This window comes from Borostomias antarcticus, assembly GCF_949987555.1.
Source record: "Borostomias antarcticus genome assembly, chromosome: 6".
Taxonomy (NCBI): Eukaryota; Metazoa; Chordata; class Actinopteri; order Stomiiformes; family Stomiidae; genus Borostomias; species Borostomias antarcticus.
Genome location: NC_140239.1, coordinates 29,282,204 through 29,300,674, shown reverse-complemented (window position 1 = coordinate 29,300,674; position 18,471 = coordinate 29,282,204). Strand labels below are relative to the sequence as shown.

The 18,471-nt window shown below is 42.9% G+C and overlaps 1 protein-coding gene across 1 annotated transcript in view; it reads left to right on the top strand.

Moving 5' to 3' along the window:
• Positions 1–247: 247 nt before the first annotated feature.
• btbd7 (BTB (POZ) domain containing 7) overlaps positions 248–18,471 on the top strand; it is a gene marked incomplete at its 3' end in the record, with an annotated part of 56,044 nt that continues 37,820 nt past the window's right edge. Inside the window, exon 1 of the mRNA XM_084440180.1 lies at positions 248–397. The remainder of the gene's footprint in view (positions 398–18,471) is intronic.

Genomic DNA, 18,471 nt, shown 5'->3' with positions numbered 1-18,471 from the left:
GCGACCAATATCACTCATCAGAGTTTTTCCACTCAACTCAAGCCTTCGCCAGTGAAGCTCGTTACTTGTCAACGAACAGCAAACAGACTTGCAAAAGCTACCACTGCCCAGTGGGGATAGCTCACACTTCCACCCTTTCCTCCCAGACTGTGGATCAATCGTGGAAATGTAACTGGATGAAATCACTCCAGCTTTGCTCAAGGACTACTTTGTTTGCTCCTGTGGTACAGACGTGGTTGTGTGACGTTTGAAGCAAACTCGATGCACAGCGAAGAGAACTACGTTAGCTAACTAGCCAGCTAGCCCAAAACCTGCTGGCTAGCTCTAACCAGACTAGCCATCTACACGAGAAAGACTTCACAGAAACGACTATCGTTACAGAGTTAACAAGACCCAGGTATGTGCTAGCTAGTCACCTAACCAGCTAACTTAATGATGAGCCTAGTCTTCTAGCTAGTGCGTTTGGTAGCTAGCTCGTTAGCAGCTGAATACTCACTGCTGTATCTAGCTATCGTTACCTAGCTAGCTACACTAGCTAACTATTGACTGTGGTCAGACGTTGTTTGATGCAATCGCAATAAGTAAATCAGCCATCATATCCTGTGATCCAATGGTTAGGTGGCTAGATCACTAACAAATACAACGATATTGATCTAGTCTAGCTAACCGGCTGCTTGTTAGTAGCTGACACAGCTAGCCAGCTAGCTAACGTTTGCTAGCTTGGTATCTTGGCGTTAAGTTTTATGTTAAGTCTGCATCTGACGTGTTTTAATACTTGTATTGGGGAAGGATTACAAAACTGGGTGGAATTTGACATGTAAATGACAACTTAACTTGCTAGTTAGCAGTGATGACTTGTATATATATGACTGGTGATGATTTTCTTAATCTTTCTACTTCCTGGCCTGTGCTGTTTTAGCTTTTTGTCATTTTAGTAGTTTATTCCCAGAGAAGAGACTATTTCATTTGCGACTGGGCTGAAGGGGTATTGTTTTATGTATTATAGCTTATAGTGATTAGCGTATTCACTGATATGTAATGTCACACTAGTGATAGCTATAGTTATTTCATTTTCAATGACGATGGAGGCTATAGACGTAGCCTGCATTGGATTTAATGTTCTCTCAGCAGTTTGTGCAGAGATGCTAGCCAGTGCTTCCCAGGTAACACCTGTGTGAGAGAACCCAGAGAGAACCCAGAGAGAACCCAGAGTACCAAGCCTGGGAATGACCATCCTTGTGCGCGCGCACGAGAGAACCCAGAGTACCACCTGTGTGAGAGAACCCAGAGTACCACCTGTGTGAGAGAACCCAGAGTACCAAGCCTGTGTGAGAGAACCCAGAGTACCACCTGTGTGAGAGAACCCAGAGTACCACCTGTGTGAGAGAACCCAGAGTACCAAGCCTGTGTGAGAGAACCCAGAGTACCACCTGTGTGAGAGAACCCAGAGTACCACCTGTGTGAGAGAACCCAGAGTACCACCTGTGTGAGAGAACCCAGAGTACCAAGCCTCGGAATGACCGTCCTTGTGCGCGCGCACGGGCTTTGCGCGTGTCACTGAGGAGAACATGATACCATGCGTGTGTCTCTCACACTGGTATCAACAGGACATGAGTGACCATCTCCAGGATCCAATGCTCAGGGTGGATACATTGTCTATTGTCAGTCTCCAATGATCAGGTCAGAGCGACTTCATTTAATATTCTTTAAAAAAGAAAAAAAAGCCTCTCTTAATGAGTCATTTGCCTTGGCAAACCACGCTGTGCATAAGCTTTAATGGGATGAAACGGCTATGCATGCACAAGGATGCTGATTGTTCAATTTGTGGTTATGCTGATCGTGAGCCACTTGAAAGCATCTTTGTCTATCATCTACTTTCTTATTGGTCTATGGCTGGATATAGGCTAGTGTTAGTGAAGAAAATGCTGTGTCTAGTATTCTAAGAGAGCGCCTAAAGATATTTGGATTGAGGTTTAGATCTTCATTAAAAAAAAATGGAACCATAAAATTGTCCTGCATTAATGCTGCTCTTTCGGGTCTTAATAGGTCCCTGTAAACATGGGATCATTGGAATCCACTAGAATTGGAATCATGATTGCTGCAGTGATTTTGATTTCTTTGCCCTCATGAGCCCCTGTCTTGTGCCTTAGGACAAAAATAAACATGAAGCGTCCATCCCCTCCTTCTTTATTAAAGGCTATGATCTCATTTTAGAAGTCTCATACACTGTGATCGATGGTGGACTTTGTTTTTTTGTTATATGTGCAAGAAGTCCTACTGTTAGCTCATTAAGGTTTTTATACCTTGTCCTTGGTGGACACATACTGTAGCTAAGTTGTTTTAAGATCCATGAAAGTGTCAAAGAAATGTTATATACTAGGCTAATAATAATAGAAGAAACCTCGCTACAGAAGTACAGAGACCAGCCTAACACTGTTTATTCTCCAGAGAATCTCAATTGTCTCTCTACAGTTGTCCTATACAGTGCAGTCAATGTCAAAGCAAGCCAGCAAATATTTGGAGAGGCTAATGGGAAATCCTGATAGGAAATGCGGCACACCATATTAATGCCCGAGGGGGTATCAGTCATGTTTGATTGAAAGCTTTGCCTAGGCATAAACTGTTAAATGTTTCCCAAATGGAACTGTCATAAAATGTCTGAGTGTTACTCAATTGGTGTTGATGAGGTCTTAGCGGTCACCGTTTCCCTGAAGCCTGCTTCTCCTCACCAGGCTGGCACGTCACTTAACTGCATCTAGCAGGGTTGTACTCCACCACCATTGGATTTCACCGTTGGTAGTTGGCAATTCGTTAAAGGGATAGGACAGCCTTTTTCCAAAACTTGATATGGCTTCACTTACCCCTGAAGTGGCAAGAGTGACAGCATTTCCATAGGCATAACATTATCCCCAGCTAACGTTCAGTGAAATAAATGCTTCAATCCATTCAAAAAAGTTGCCAAAGAGTGTTGCCTGTTCCGTGTTTGTCATCATCATGAAGGCTAGTTGCTGATGACCCCTAAGAATATGCCCTCAATGAGATTATTTTAAGGTCATTCAGCTCATACAGTATAGCTTAACATCATGTTTGGCCTTATCACGTACAATAAGCATTGTCTACATTACACAAGTGCTGAGTGCTGTTCAGACAGGCGACAGTATATTAATCACTGTGTACAAGACAGTAACTCTACTTGGGGACTGATAATGACTATCAATGAGGTTGAAAGACTGTTGGTGACAGGTCATTGACAGAGCAGCCAAATTAGGGGCTCTGTGTCTGGCTCCTTTTCAGATCTTTGGAGAATTTGGCATCAATGACTCGATTTGTTTTTTGACTAAAAAACGTTTTTGCCTTGCCTGTTTTGGTCACCTATGAAAGTCAATGAGCGCTAGGACCCAACCGACAACAGGAGGCAGCACACCGAAATCAGGCCGCTTGAAACATGATCAGTGTGGTTGAGCTCAGGTAATCCTATATCAGTAGAGTCCGATTCCTTTGGTTTCATCAGCAATTCCTCTTCACATTCAAATGAGCGGTCACATTTTCATATGTGAAACAGTTACCTGCTCATTCTGACTATGGGTGCGCTGTGCTACTTATCTGTCAATGTTTGGCCTCAGACTGCATAGCACACTCTTATGTCAAAGTCTACCCAGAAAGCAAGGCACGAGCCTAGATGAGGTTTAGGAAGTAAGCATACCTGAATAGTTGATTCATTGTAGCCTAGTTCATAGAGTCTGTTGATTCATTGAAGTTCATCATTACATCTTCAATGAATCAACACACCACTGTTTCCTACTAGAGCCTCTGACTAAGCTATAGACTAATGTAGCCTAAGCCATGATATCAATGGACAATTTGCCCTAGATATGAATGGTTTAAGTTGTGTGGAATTTGTCACAGCTAAACAGCCTACAAATGGAGCTCTTTCTATTAGTATGGATATACACCAATGAGCTGTTTCTTTTTCCACTACCCTTTGAGAGACAGTGAGGCAACAAGTTGACCATGACAACCAACAGAATACATAACGAGTTCTAGCTTTTAGCGTGCAAGTACAATTTGCGAATAAGTGAGCTTTCAACCCACAATAAGCTTTGACAAAATCGAGCTTGATGCACAAGGAACCAATATAACATGTCTGTTTCGTAGTAAGTGTTTTTTCTTTAAGTCTCTGCAGTTCTGAAAATACCTTTGACTGACCTCTGCCTGCTGTCACCAGAGAGAGAGAGAGAGAGAGAAATTGGAGAGGGAAACTAAAGTGGGACGTGTTTTTTTTTTTTTCCTGCTTGTTGTCCTTGGCAACATCTTTTTTTTTTCTCTCTCTTTCAAATGACATTCTTACCCAGAACTGGGCTGGAACAGATTTCTTCCTTTGTTCAAGGGCTCAGCTGCATCATCCCACCTGGGGTTTCCAACCACCCAGTTTCCCTTACTGTCTGGTCCTCATTGTCCCCCACCCCCCCACCCCCTCATCCATTCCCTCCGCCTCCCCTTCCCTTAAGGCTCAATGGACAAAAAGCGGACTTGGCGTTTGTGGCTTTATCCATAATGCTGAGTTGCATGCTGAAATCCCATGTCTCATTGTGGTCTTGTCGGTCACAGAAAATCTCTGTTCGGCTTTTGCATTTCGAAGGAAACTTGCACTCGCTCGACTGCAATGCAGAATTCATCGCCATACATTCTTGGCAGAGGCACAAGGTCGGGACAAAAGCTGAAGAGTGGCTTTTTTTGAAGTAGTTTGTTGAAAGTACATCTCACAGTGAAGGCAACCTTGTACCATATTCACTTTTTGGGGGGTGGGGGAAGGGGTCACCAGTTATATGGTCACAATCTGTAGTTCATGTGATTTTGCCTCCTGATGTTTATTTGTAGAATACTATTATTTCCGCATGTTGTCTGTTCCTATGAATCCTAAGTGGATGCTCTCCTTTGTTAGCCTAGGCTATGTTGAAATGAAATCCATTGGTTACAAAGTACCCTACTTAGTTAGCCTGAAGCTCTGCTTTTGTGCTCTCAAATGCATATCAGAACAAAAAATGTCTTCAAAGGTTTCTCTGACGGTTGTGGAAACATGACATCTTGTTATGATTTGCTCAGTCTACGTACCTCAAGGGGAGCTAAAGATGTTAAAGAACACACAAAATGGAGAGAAGGAGCGGGAGACCCATGAGGGTTCTGAGGTTTCTTCCCACTGCCCGTCTTTGAATCATGGACCTCAGAGCTGAAACCTTTTGAGGTTGGCCTGGGTCTTTGGAGGCCTCCCCATCTTCTCTTCTTGGAGGAGAAGCAGTGGAAGAGTTGAGGAACGAAATGCCCTTTTCTTACAGTGAGGGGAAGTGACTCTGCAGCAAGGAACCTCTTTCTGGGCCCGGGTCCAGGGGGCTGCAGAAAGGTAAACGCCCGTGTCAGACTTCAGTGAAGCGCAGGGCATAGTGGAGCTCCTAAAACCGGACTTTACAGGCTCACGCTGCCAGTCCCATGCTGCCATTAGGCAGTAGTATGGTACAGTGTCTGTTACTTGCCTAGAACATGCATCTCGGACTCAGAAGAGATTTTGCCATTTGCTCAGCATTGCTCAACATTTGCAAACAGAGTGTTAATTGGGTCTCACTTTGCAAGCTTTTATTCCCCAACTACTCTCTCAGGGTGCGTTTAGCCTACACTAATATGTTTTCATTTGAAAACACACAGGCCTAACTTTTGCTACGTTTAGGCTTAGCGTCTATAACACTATTGAGTTATTATCATTGAGCTAAAAAACACGATATCCATAGACGCCGGAATCGTTAGCTACTACTGTGTTGTTTAAGCACAACGTTGCGCATGCGCACTTCGACTGAATGCTGCGTTCCGGGTTTTAAAAGGTAATAAATGTCAATGAATTATCTTTCTGAGTAGACTGGACGATTCAGCTTACTTTTAGTAAATCTAATTGGAGAATTAGCACCAGACATGTTTGTAAAGGTTCAAATATCGCGATGTATTGCTTTAATCAACGCTTTTATTACGGATGGACGGGGTTCACAGACGCTGATTTGCGCATCTCTGCAAAACACTTCAATTTTAGTAGACAATAGACTTATGGAAGTCAGATTTTAGTGAATCAGACACTTTCAGGGAGGCCTTGAGCAAAAATCACGACTAAGGCCGAAGAACCACAAAAATTAATGTATGCTGAGTGATGGGCCTGCACTCTGCTTTGATGTTAAGCCTTCACTCATCCGTTCAGTGTTAAATATTGTATTGAGAGTTGTCACCTTTCAGGATTTGTAGAGGCTTCAAACGGCTCAGAGAGGACAGAAGAACCCTCTTCCTGTCCAACTTGTTTAAGATCAAAAAAGCAGGACCCTCTGCACGAGAATTCAAGCTTAACTCACAAGCATCATGCAAAGACCTCTAGAGGATATCTATTTCGGGACCTGACTTGAACACACTAATCTCAACATCATGGAATACCACTAACCATTCATGTTAAATCCAGGATTTAAAGTAGCTGATTCACCACTGAGCTTGTGTTAATTTGTCTGTCATTCGTTCGTCCTTGTTACTGTGGATAGGCTGTTGATGTTAGCTTTGCCACTGCTCCAGTACATTTAAGGGTCATTCCCAGCCGACTGGATTCATGTCCTCTCTCAAGAGATGTCCTTGTCTAGCTGTCACCAAGGCTCAAGAGATGGGCTAGCTTGAGAAAGGTTGATGTCAAGTGTTGTTATTGTGTAGAGCTGCTGCTCACTGTGCTGTGGGTTAATTTAACCCAAAAGGATTTCTGAAGTTAGCCAATCACTTAAGTGCGTAGCCTTCACTCTGCTTTATTGTAGAAGTGTAATAGGCCTCTGCTTTTTTTCTGTCTGTGAAAGACATGCCTTTCCCACTAGGGAGCACCCACTCAACCTTCCTTACAAGTAGCATAACTAAACAAAAGCAAATTCAATTTGAGTCGCACTAACCTCCATAAGGCCTTGCTTCTTTCTCAAAGTGATTTACACTGATGGGGGGAAAGGGAAATAAAACCCAGCAGCTGCTTGCTAATGAGGCTTAGTCAGTGAACAGTAAAGGACTATATTTTACAAGGATAGCATATCATAGCAGCAACTTTAGCCATAGTCAGACCAAACTGTCTGTGTGTACGACTATACATTTTATTGAGGGGTTCTTTGGATGTCAGGTAGACAATGCCCCTCAAGGAAGATATGTAGAGTTGATCCTGTTGCCACAAGGTTCACAAGCCTTTCCATTCACCTAATCTCTGTAACCTATTATGTAAAATTTACTGGAAATTTTCTGCCCCTTTACAACCCTACTACATCTTCAGACTGTCCTCCACAAACGATCTTCACAGATTTTTTAAATATCAAAAGTTGAGCCCACAGTGCATCAAAATGTTTTACTGTAAACAGTACTGTGTGCGGCTACTGCAAATTCTCGCTCAATAAATCTCCAATATTCGTGAGAAAAAATTCCACAATTTATATGATATGGTAGATGTAGTGACATTTTTTTGACAGTATTTTGAAGTCTATCTTCATTTTCTCCCCACAAACTACTGCTTTTCATACAAGAAAAATACACTACCCACAATCCTATAGTGCAACAGCAATGTCTCCACCAATCAGAGACATTGTTGTTGGCAACCCCGCCCCAATAGCGAACCCTAGGACTACAACTGAGTAAATGGACTCTGATTGAGAGGAGACCGGTGCCACTGGTTGATTGAGTGGTTTCCACCTGTCGTTACTCTATATAGCCTACATGTAGCTCCCATCTTGTTCTTTGTCTTTGCTGTAACTGGGCGTTGTCCTGGTGTTTCCTTAGTCATCTTGTAAGTTTGTTGTGGTCTTTCGTTTTGGTTTTTGCCCCTCCTGGTTCCTTTAACAGATATTTTGTGGAACCTCCTGAAACCTCCATGTGACATGCACCTTGTGATTGTGGTGTCAACCTTGTGATTGTGGTGTTTAAGTAATAGTGTGAAACCATCTATGGCTTCTCACATGGCAGGTAGCTCAACAAGAGTTCAAGCCCAGAGGGATGCAGAAGAAGATTTTAAACAATATTTTTAATTTGTCACTGTTACTGACAACGTCTCGGAGACGCTTCGCCGTAGGGACCGGTCGGCTGTTTGCTTAACGATTTTGACCGCTATGGCGATAGCGTCATAGCAGATCTATATCCGGCCACCGTAGCGGTCCTGAAAACCGTTGTTGTTTAAAGTCCCTACTATTGGGACAAGGGCGGCAGTTGGCAAATGTAACCTCTCCTGCTACCTGTTATTTCTTCAAGCTACACTTAATAAAGCCGTTTTCCAGGGAATACAGGGATACTAAGAGCCTCTCTGCTAGTCAGTTCTCTCTTACTGTTGGGTCTACTTCACCTTGCTGAAAACCTTCATATTCCTTGTGTCATTACGGTGGCTTATAAAATCACAGACTAAGCATCAGCCTGTCTTGACAGTTTAATTATATCGCTGTGCTCTGTGCGTCCCAGGGTGCTTGTCTTAGAACTCAGGCTATTGGGGCTTTTTTTTTTCTGTTGCATGACTGCTAATTTAGTGGTTCATTGTGCTCTGCATTGCAGAATTCCCCATAGTCTCTGACATCTAGCCTATTATTTGTGTAAGTCTACAGCTGCCATCCATTCCAAACCCTTCTCTGTTGCTTGATCATACTTGCCAAAATTGGACAAGTATTGTGGACAAGTATTATGCTACACAGATATGAGTCAATGGCTCTCGGCTCATCAGGGAATGTAGTTGCTCTCTTTTTAATAGATATAGGACTAGCCTATTCTCACCAAGACACAGAGAGACCACGCTGCCTAATTACATTGTATCAGACTTGTGTGTGTGTGTCCCTCATTAGGCTACTGGTCTGGTCACAGGTCTTTCTCATACAGTGATGCTTGAAAGTATGTGAGCCCCTTGAGCAGTTTAGTTTTCTGTTTCACCATGATTTTCTTATTTTATCATCACCAGTTTCCTATATATAAAATGTTAGGTTTATGTTTATCAATTGTATGTACTTGTTTATAGAGGGAATTGTGAGTAGCCAAAAATCTACATGAAACATGTAATTAAATTAAATGAAATATGTGAAAAAGTATGTGAACCCTATTCGGCTGAAACTAAGTCTGTGTGAACTCGTCAACACTGTAAATGAGCGAAACCTCAGTGATTTACGAGTATAAATAAAGGTTTGAAATGAAATGAAATGAAACACATTTGGGTGCTTAATTAATCAATTAAGCAGACCAATCAACTGAGACGTCGTTAGGAAAAGGGTTGGGCAACACAGATTAAAAGAGAGGAAATCAACCAAATCACTGTAGTGCCAGTGTACCCACACAGATCAACAATGCTGAGAGGACAGGGGCTATCCGAGGACATCAGGAGGAAGGCGCTGACAGCCCATCAGTCTGGGGAAAGATATACGACCATCTCCAAAAGATTCAAACTCCATCCATCCGCTGTAAGACAAATCATTTACAAATGGAGGGCATTCAACATGACCGCAACTCTGCCTAGAAGTGGACGCCCATCAAAACTATCAGCGAGAAGCACCAGAAAAATAATAAATTAGGTGAAGGCCGACCCACACATCACCTCTAAAGAGTTGCAGACCTCTCTGGTAGCATCTGGGGTAAATGTACATGCGTCTACAATCGGACAAAAATTGAATAGATATGACATTCATGGGAAGGTTCCTAGAAGGAAGCCTCTGCTCTCAAGAAATAAAAAAGGTGCCTGTTTCAACTTTGCCAGAGAGCACTTGGACTAACCAGAGGCCTCCTGGAAGTCCATTCTCATGACAGATGAGTCCAAGAGAATTATTTGGTCATAATCAAAACAATCAAAACCGCCATGTTTGGAGAAAAGCCAACACTGCATACCAAGAAAAGAACCTCCACCCAACAGTGAAGCTTGGTGGTGGAAATGTGAAGGTCTGGAGCTGCTTTTCTGCTTCCGGACCTTCCATATTATCCAGGGAAACATCAATTCTCAGGCCTATCAAATTCCTGATCAGAATCTCCTGCTGTCAGTCAGGGAGTTGAAGCTGGGCCGGAAATGGGGTATTAAACATGACAACAGCCCAAAGCATACCAGTAAAACCACCAAGGAATGGCTTAAAAGAAAGAGGATTCGTACTCTGGATTGGCCTAGTCAAAGTCCGGACCTCAATCCAATAGAAATGTTGTGGCTAGACCTAAAGTGGGCATGCCAGATGTCCCTCCAGCCTCTCTCAACTGGCTGAGATCTGCAAGGAGTGGGCAAAAATCCCCAACAGCAGATGCAGGAGGCTGGTCAGTGGTTACAGAAGACATTTGGTTGAAGCAATGGCTGTAAAAAGAGGTGCCTTAAGCTTCTAACTAAAATGGTTCACATAGAGTTGCACATGTCAATTTTCTTCTTTTTTTTTCTTTTTTTTTGATAAACCACTTCTGTTGAAGAAATAATGATTTTTTTGTTTTTGCTTGTGTCCATTGTTTGGAAAGTCTGCTTTACATTAGGTTATTTTACATTTTTGTACAAAAACAATGACCATGCCTGGGGGGTTCCCAGGCATTACTTTGTTAGGCTCATGTTAAAGTTGTTAGTTTCTAACCTCTATAGGGAAGTCAGATGTCAGTGATAAGAAATGGATCGTGGCTAATAGCCTAGGTCTTGCAGATTCAGCAAATTATTAGCCTGTAAAATGTTTCAAATGATATTCACTGTGATTTAGCACCCCTTTCTTCTCGCTGGAAATTGATGTGGCTTGTTTGATCAGCCTTTAATGGCCTCACTAGCACAGAAGCACTCTCCTCAAATCTCAGAGCATCTGTTCAGTTTAATGCAGTAAACTCTGGACCCCGTTTTTTCCGTTATCAGTGATTCTGATGTCAAAGCAAGTTTTCCCCTCATTTCAAGCCGGACATTCCCTCAAAACTTACTCATCCGCATGCCACATTCAGAGTTTCCGGTTCTGCCAACTCTTTACTTTATCAGCTAATAAAAAAGCCCAGAGAGTTCATTAGCTGGAGAAATCGATCCAGAAATACATGGAAGTGAAAGCAGCTGACTGCTCACTATGGCTCATTCACTTCAATGATGAGTTTGTAATTCCGTTAGTGTATTCAGCCTGTTATTTTGACTATTTTGGTTCTTGAAGTGGTGTTTATATAATGAACTTTTAACATTGGAGTCAACGGGCACTTCCGCATTCTCCCACCCAATATGGCAGCCATGGGAAATAAGCGTATTATGGCTTTATGGCTGCTTTTTTTTTTTTTTTTTTTACAGAAATAACTCTTATTCTGGCTTTGGCTTTTGCTAACACCTCATTTCTAAATCTTAAAAGTATGCAATCACACTGCTTTGCCACTGAGACAATTTCTCGAGTGGTAATCTAACTCATAGATTTGGTGAGGAAATTGCATCAGAAATGCATCAAAGCGGAATGGAATGTTTTATACCCTTCACATAACTTATATTCATAAGGCACAGTGTCATCATGACCCAAGATATGTTCCATTTTCTTCCAACGTCTTATAATAATTCCATATAAATCACTGTTATTATTACCACACAGTCAGGAACGACCGCTTCAACACCCGCTCCACCTCCGTTTATCTCAGGAATGTCACAGTGATTTATCCCCTATTGGTGGCATGCCTTGGGACTGCCAATGCCTTTGTTACGATAAGAATGTCTCAGAAGAGGGCATTGAAACAAAACTGTCTTTCTTCCTTCCTTTCTTTATTTCTTTCCTTGTTTCTTTCTTTCTTTCTTCCTCCCCCTCTCCCTTCCTCCCTTCCTTCCTTGCTTCCTTCCTTCCTCCCTTCCTTCCTTCCTCTTGTGGCTAAGTATTATTTTCATTTCCATTTCCATTGTCACTTCTAAGGGGCTTTGGAGTTTCGCCAAACTCCCCCAAAACATCCTGTTGTCCTGTGCTGTGCTGACCTTTAGGCCTAATTAGATGTTTTTGTGGGACTGTTTGCTGAGTCTGAAATTTAGGAGAGGGGGCGGCATTGTGTGTTGGTTGAACATTCCTCAATACCTCCCTGCTAAAGGGGCTGCTGTGTCCGGTGAACAGCTTGGCATCGGGTGAAAATGTCAACCTTCTTCATCTTGCTCCTCTTCTTGTTAAAGGAGGTTGATCCATTCGTCTGTTATCTAATTCAGCATTGGCAAGATCCCTAGGCTAAAATGGTTTCAGTCAGAGAAGCCAAGATAAGTGTCAAACGAAACATGAGCACAGCGGTCAGTCTGGTCTACCAGGCTATGAGGGTGTGTCAGTAAACTATGTGTGCGCACGTGTGTTGGTTTACAGAAAAGAAAAACTCCCCGACCATTTGAGTTCCATGTCTCTCTCCAAAGATTCAGGCTTCGAGAATTGTGACATGTCTTGAGTGGTTTAAGGCTTGAGATGAAAAGTGCCAACACAATGAAATTTAGGTTACTCAAGCTTTAAGAGGCCGTATAGTGTTTTGCCATTACTCTGTCTGCACAGGCCATAGGGAGTGGTTGAGAAGGCATCTATTATGATGTGACACAGACCTTGCAAAATTAATGCCATGTTTGGTGGTTCATTACTTACAGCGCATGGCAATCTTAATTAGTCAGCTTGCGTCAGAGCAGTGATATATTCCTCCCTCATATTTTCGTTGACATTCGCTGACAGCTCAGTCCAAATATGCAGCCCGCTGCGATAGCCACGTTGAGATTATTATTTTTTCATCATGCTCCCTCATTTAGAGGTTCTAGAATTCCGGTCAATTCAAACTGGCAATGCCAGACGAGACAATAGACTATCTGACTTCTGAAAACGCCCATTTAAGCCAATAGGGATGCACCATATTGGGTGGGACGATGGCCTTGGGTCCCGGGTTCAGCTTGGCCCAACGCCCCCGGTGTTGCTCGGCAGGAGAGACGCTATTGGGTGGATCAGACAACCCACAGCTGGCCCGGTGTGGCTTGGCTCTGTCCCCTCTCATTAGTCTCACATAATCCAGCCTGCCACGGCCTTCAGGAAGCTGCCACGGGGTACCCGCCGCCCCTCTCACCCCCGCCCCAACCCTCCTCTCCCGGCCCTGAGAGAACTTGGAGGCCCCTGGAAACAGAGAGCTCTTTATCCTCTCTAATTTTGTTGAACGGACATTGCTTTTGCTCAGTGGTCTGGTAAAGTGTTGTCCCCTAAACACGTTTAACTTTCACTCCCACGTCGTTGGCTCTTTGCGCAGAAAAAAACCCAACTCTTTCTCCTCTCCATACTCCCATTGTGGATGAAGTGCACAATTTGGCAATGAGCGTAAAGGAGAATACACTGTGCGTTTATGCGCATCCATGAATGTAAGAATTCTGGGATAGAAGGGCGCTCCTAGTGGGAAGAGGCTCCAGCCTCCTGTCACTAACCCTTGCTGAGATGAGACTGTCGCCTGAAACAACACTTTCTTCTTTCTATGTCTTAGCCTAATGTCTGTGTGATTTGCTCTTGTAGACTACCGTGGAACAGCATCTCTGATGTGTATTGTGCTGGCATGTCGTAGCCCAGCTCTGTGCCATCCCAGGGCTGGATTAGATCGTCCAGGTCCAGTGAGCAGGGGTTGCAGATTCACTCTCTGGTGAAATCCAGATTCACACCTGTGCTGATGAGGTCATCAGTGGCTGACATAGCCTAACCAAAGACTGCAACTTTTGGAGATGTGTGAGTGTGCGCGTGTCTGTCTGTTTGTGTGCGTGTCTGCTGGATGCTGAGTTGATCTTATTTGCACAGCCACACAACCTTTATGGGTCACTGGGAAGAGATACAGCATCACAGAAAACTGCCATTGAATATTGAACTCCAGGGAAGAGTGTCATGTTGCATTCTGAATAGTCTCGAGTTCCATCTCTAAAGGTAGCTGACAGCCACCTGACTGAAAAGCCAAGCGGGTTCATAATTAAGCAATAAACCACAAGTGGCGTTGTTAGGCCCGACGCAAAGCCGAGTGTCTAAAACCCCCCTAGCTGTTCTAAAATGTCTGTGGTTTATTGCTTTCATACGACAGTTGCTAAAACTGTCATTATAGCCTACCTATTAAGATTTCACAAAATAAACACGCAGCAGCGTAAAATGCAATCATTTATTGAAAACAAAGCATCATTCTTCCGCCAAGCAATATAGTTCCTTAAACTGCAAAATGGTTGCCAAGCAACACAGGCCAGAATACAAGCTAATACAAGCAACATGTGGTGATTGTTGACATTTATCTGGACATCGCCAATGATTGTGCAATTGGTGAGGTAATGCTCAGTCATGTTAGCACTCCTCTATTGTTACAGGGGTGTTTGACTCCAGACTGGTGGGTTTTAATTGCGCGGAACCAGAAGCAAGGAGATTACTCTCATCTCCGCTCATTGCAGTTCGGGCGCCAGTAGGATTGCAAGGACGAATCACATTTATGTCCTGTCACTGACATAATTCCTCTTGCCTCCAAGCCAGCGTCAGAGAATTTTTGCACAGTGTTGCTTCGCACCCTCACATCTGCTCTCTAGTATACCTAGAAAGAAAGAGAGCGAGAGAGAGAGAGAGAGCGATAATAATAGAAAGAGAGATGGAGGGAGAGTAAGCCTACATTATTTTGTAACAATGTAGCCTGTCTTGCGTGCAACGCACTTGTAACAAAAATGTATATTGCTGGTAGGGCTGTCCCGAATACCATTTTACAGCCTTTGAATATTCTTTGGTGTGAACGAATAAATACCGAATTCTATTTGTTCTCAACCCCTAGGTGGCAGCCAGACTGTCATTCCCTTATTGTGCAACTTTTGCGTCCTGCTATTTGTAGATTGTAAGCTTGCGAGATTGTTTAACCTGCTAAGTGAGTATTTCATGATTTAATCATGTGTGAGTTTATTTTACCATTGCTTGTGACTGTGTCAGTTTGTCCAAGTTTAGGTTTCACTTTCGTGTTCTGTCAAGTAGGTTTCATTTTCGTGTTCTGGCTGCATCCATAAACTCTTGAAAACCACTTTCAATTAGATTTTGTAGAAACCTATTAGCCTATACTCGAAATAGCTTAAAAAACTATTTTTGTCTGTTTGCCACCAAACAGACTACATCACTTGTCCACATTATATATCTTTTTTCATATCGATACAGTACTGTGGAAAATCAAGAGTATCGCGAAAAATATAGCAATGTATTTCTGTATCGATTTCATTGCACATCCCTAATTAATACTTAATGTTTGATTGTGCGGTCCCAGGTGTGTGTTTATAGAGTATTTTACAACGGCTTCGAGCCAATCAGAATCAAGGACCGGGATTACCCCGTTGTATAATAACTGTTACCTTCGCGACAGCGCAGGGTGTGAGTTTATGTTTTTGGCGTCGTGCGTGTGTGCCTGTTCGCAGGACTACGCAAAAACTACTGGACCAATTTTCACAAAACTCGGCGGAAGGGTGTAGCATGCACTTACAACCCCTGAAATTCTGGAGCAGTTCTGAGTAACGGGTCAGGTCCACGGGCCACCCAAACACAGACGGACTGCCCATTCACTTATGCAAAAACTACCAGGAGGGGTGAATCATGGGCCACCCCAGAACCCATTAAATTTTGGAACAGGTCCGAATCACGGGCCGGATCCACAAATGAAAACAAAACTTAGAACGAAGCCAGCTCCCTGTGGGGGTGCTAGAAACTTGTGGTTTGGACTCGGGTGGGCAGGGGGGAGAGCCCGGAACGCATCGTACTGCCGCCCGCTGGCTGTGATCTGAGGGGGGCACCATGAGCCGCCCAGACGGCCATTCACCTCCATTCCTTTTTTGGACTAGGATTACACAAAAAATACCAGACTGCTTTTCATGAAACTCAGTGGAGGGGTGTAGCATGGGCCAATTTAGAACCCATTCAATTTTGGCGTGCACAGGGCCGCAAAATGCATTCAGGGGCGGAGGTCTGTGCTCTCTGAGCACCATTTCTAGTTGAGGCTGTGATGACATGAATCAAGCACTGATGCACAGGGAGTGCAATGGGGGATGGAGGTCTGTTTACGTTGGAGAACGCAGAGAGGAAACTGAGATCTCATTATCACTGCGCCACATCTGCCCTCTACAAGCTTCTTTTTTTTTAGGTCTGTGTTCACAAATTGGAAGGGTATCAACCAAGTGTACAAGCCTCCAGTGAGAAGTCTGTACCTTGAGAATTACATTTTAAAATTAATCTCCGGACATTTGTTTATTATTTCCCCATTTCCTTATCTCTCCTGACCCGTGAAGAACTGAGGAGGAATCTCCAGAATGATTTCAATCAGATTGAAGAAATATTGTCCATGCTACCAGCCAGTGTCTGCCAAAGGTTTTTCTCCCTTAAGATGAATCAGATGCCGTTCACCCAGTGGACATTGCTGAATTTTTGGAAAATCTCAGGGAAGAAATGACAGGGGGAAGTAAATATTTGCTGAACTGAGAATTGCTGATTCTTTAAATTTGTTTCCTCAAATGCCTAACTGAAACTTTCAACTACAGTATAGTCTTTTTCCTCCCCATTTTTTAAATCTAAATTGTTGTCGTTAACTTCGCACGGCCACTTTCTTGTTCTTTTTACCCCACAGTCCGTCCATCTTATCAACAGTCAAATGGCTCTTTATTGATGCTCAGAGGGAGTGGAATGTTCTCCCCCCCTCCCCCACCCACTCCCATTGCATCACTTACATAACCTCTTGTCTCTTTGTCAGCTACTGTTTAGGCCTGCCACGCTGGCCAGAAAACTAGACTATTAATTTATTCCTTCTCTACTTCTGTCACTCAAGTTGACAAGCAGTGCTTGTTCCATCCTATTAGAAATTCTGTTAGAATTTTGCCACAATTTCCGCAGATCCTTGCATTCTCTCTTGTAGCTGTTTAAAATTCTTGCAAAGGTTTTAGATCAGTGACTCTTAGGCTAGTTCAAATAACATTGCTCTCAAACTGATGAGTAAGAAGAGTTTAATGTTTAGCTCATAATACAAATGGGTGACTACTTCGAGACTTTTTCAGGATGTTGCAGAAAGTGATACATTATCATTGGGACTTAAGTCCTTTCTCAACCTTACTTCATTCTGCAAATGTGTCAAAATATTGTTCTGAAAGTACTGACAAGCACTGAATATCTGCTTTGCTGCGTGCTTGTCACAACTTTTGTTTGCTTCCAGAAGGGCTTTCGTGTTCTCGATGCAGCCATTAGACGAATAATGTGTCTCCAAGTATAATGAGCTGTTTCACAAAGCTACTCATTACTCTCCCTGATTCCTGGAGTGCTTATTTTGACCGAGGCTAGCATGTTACTCCAACATCTCTCAAAGTGAGATTTAATGTTTAATAGGCTACTACTGATTTTTTAGGAGCAGGTTGTGCCACGTGGTCCCAAGAAAGGGGAAAATGGCTAGTCTTATGCCTCAGGCCTCTAACACTCCTTTATGCTTGTGTGATGTTCGCAGAGTGAAGCCTACCTGTAGGTTCTCCGAGCCAGAGGTCAGAGGTCAGATACCAGTGTTGTTATCCACACAAGCAGCTTTGTTATAGAATACTGATCCCTTCACATTGTGACATTTTCTCTTACACCCTTGATTTTCCTGGTAGAATTTGGGCCAAATTGATATTTAGACAGTATCTAATTCCAGGTAATAAAGGGAAGATAGTTTCAAGAATATTTTGTGAACATCATGTGTTTTGTGAATGGTAAATGGACTGCACTTATATAGTGCAGTCTTTGAAGTCTCATGCAGGCTCCAGCCTATAACATATTTTAATGGGGCATACACTCCAGACAAATCTCATACCTCTGGAATATGTAGAGAGTGGGTCGTATGCCCACCTCCCTTGTTCTCTGTAAAGCGCATTGTGTTGCCTCTGGGTATGAAATGCGCTATACAAATAAAGCTTTGATTGATTGATTGATTGATATGTGTGTCTATCCACCAAAACATCGGCTTACATGAAGGGTACCTTCAAAATATTTTTTAGACTTTCATTCCTGGTCTGTGATAACAAATCAACGTGGGAACAAGTAGTCTACTCTTTGCTTTGTCTTTCCCCGAGAGGATTTTATAAATGAGTTATCAAGAGTGGTCCCAATGCCATATGGTGCATTATGCTTTCTCAATGCCCTCCCGGTTGTAATGTCCTTCCTTAGAGTATTAACGTTCTTGTCCTACTGCAATTTCTTTGCTGAAGTTCAAATTCCCTCTCTAATAACGGCTTGGCGTTATTCAATTAATTTGATTACCCTTATTCAAGTTTTTATTTTTGAACGATGTGAAAAATGTGTAAATCGCAAACTTCTTCTTCTGTCACTTAAATGCCAGTGGCAGCAGTTCTCTGTAGGGAGTTTTGTGCTGGAATCATTTAACAGTGCCATAAAAACTGCTACAGGACCCTGAAGCTCTCTGGAAAAGATGTTCCCCCGAAATGACTGAGCCTGTGTCGATTGATTGATTGATTTTTATTTATTTTTAAGACAGGGATAAGGTACA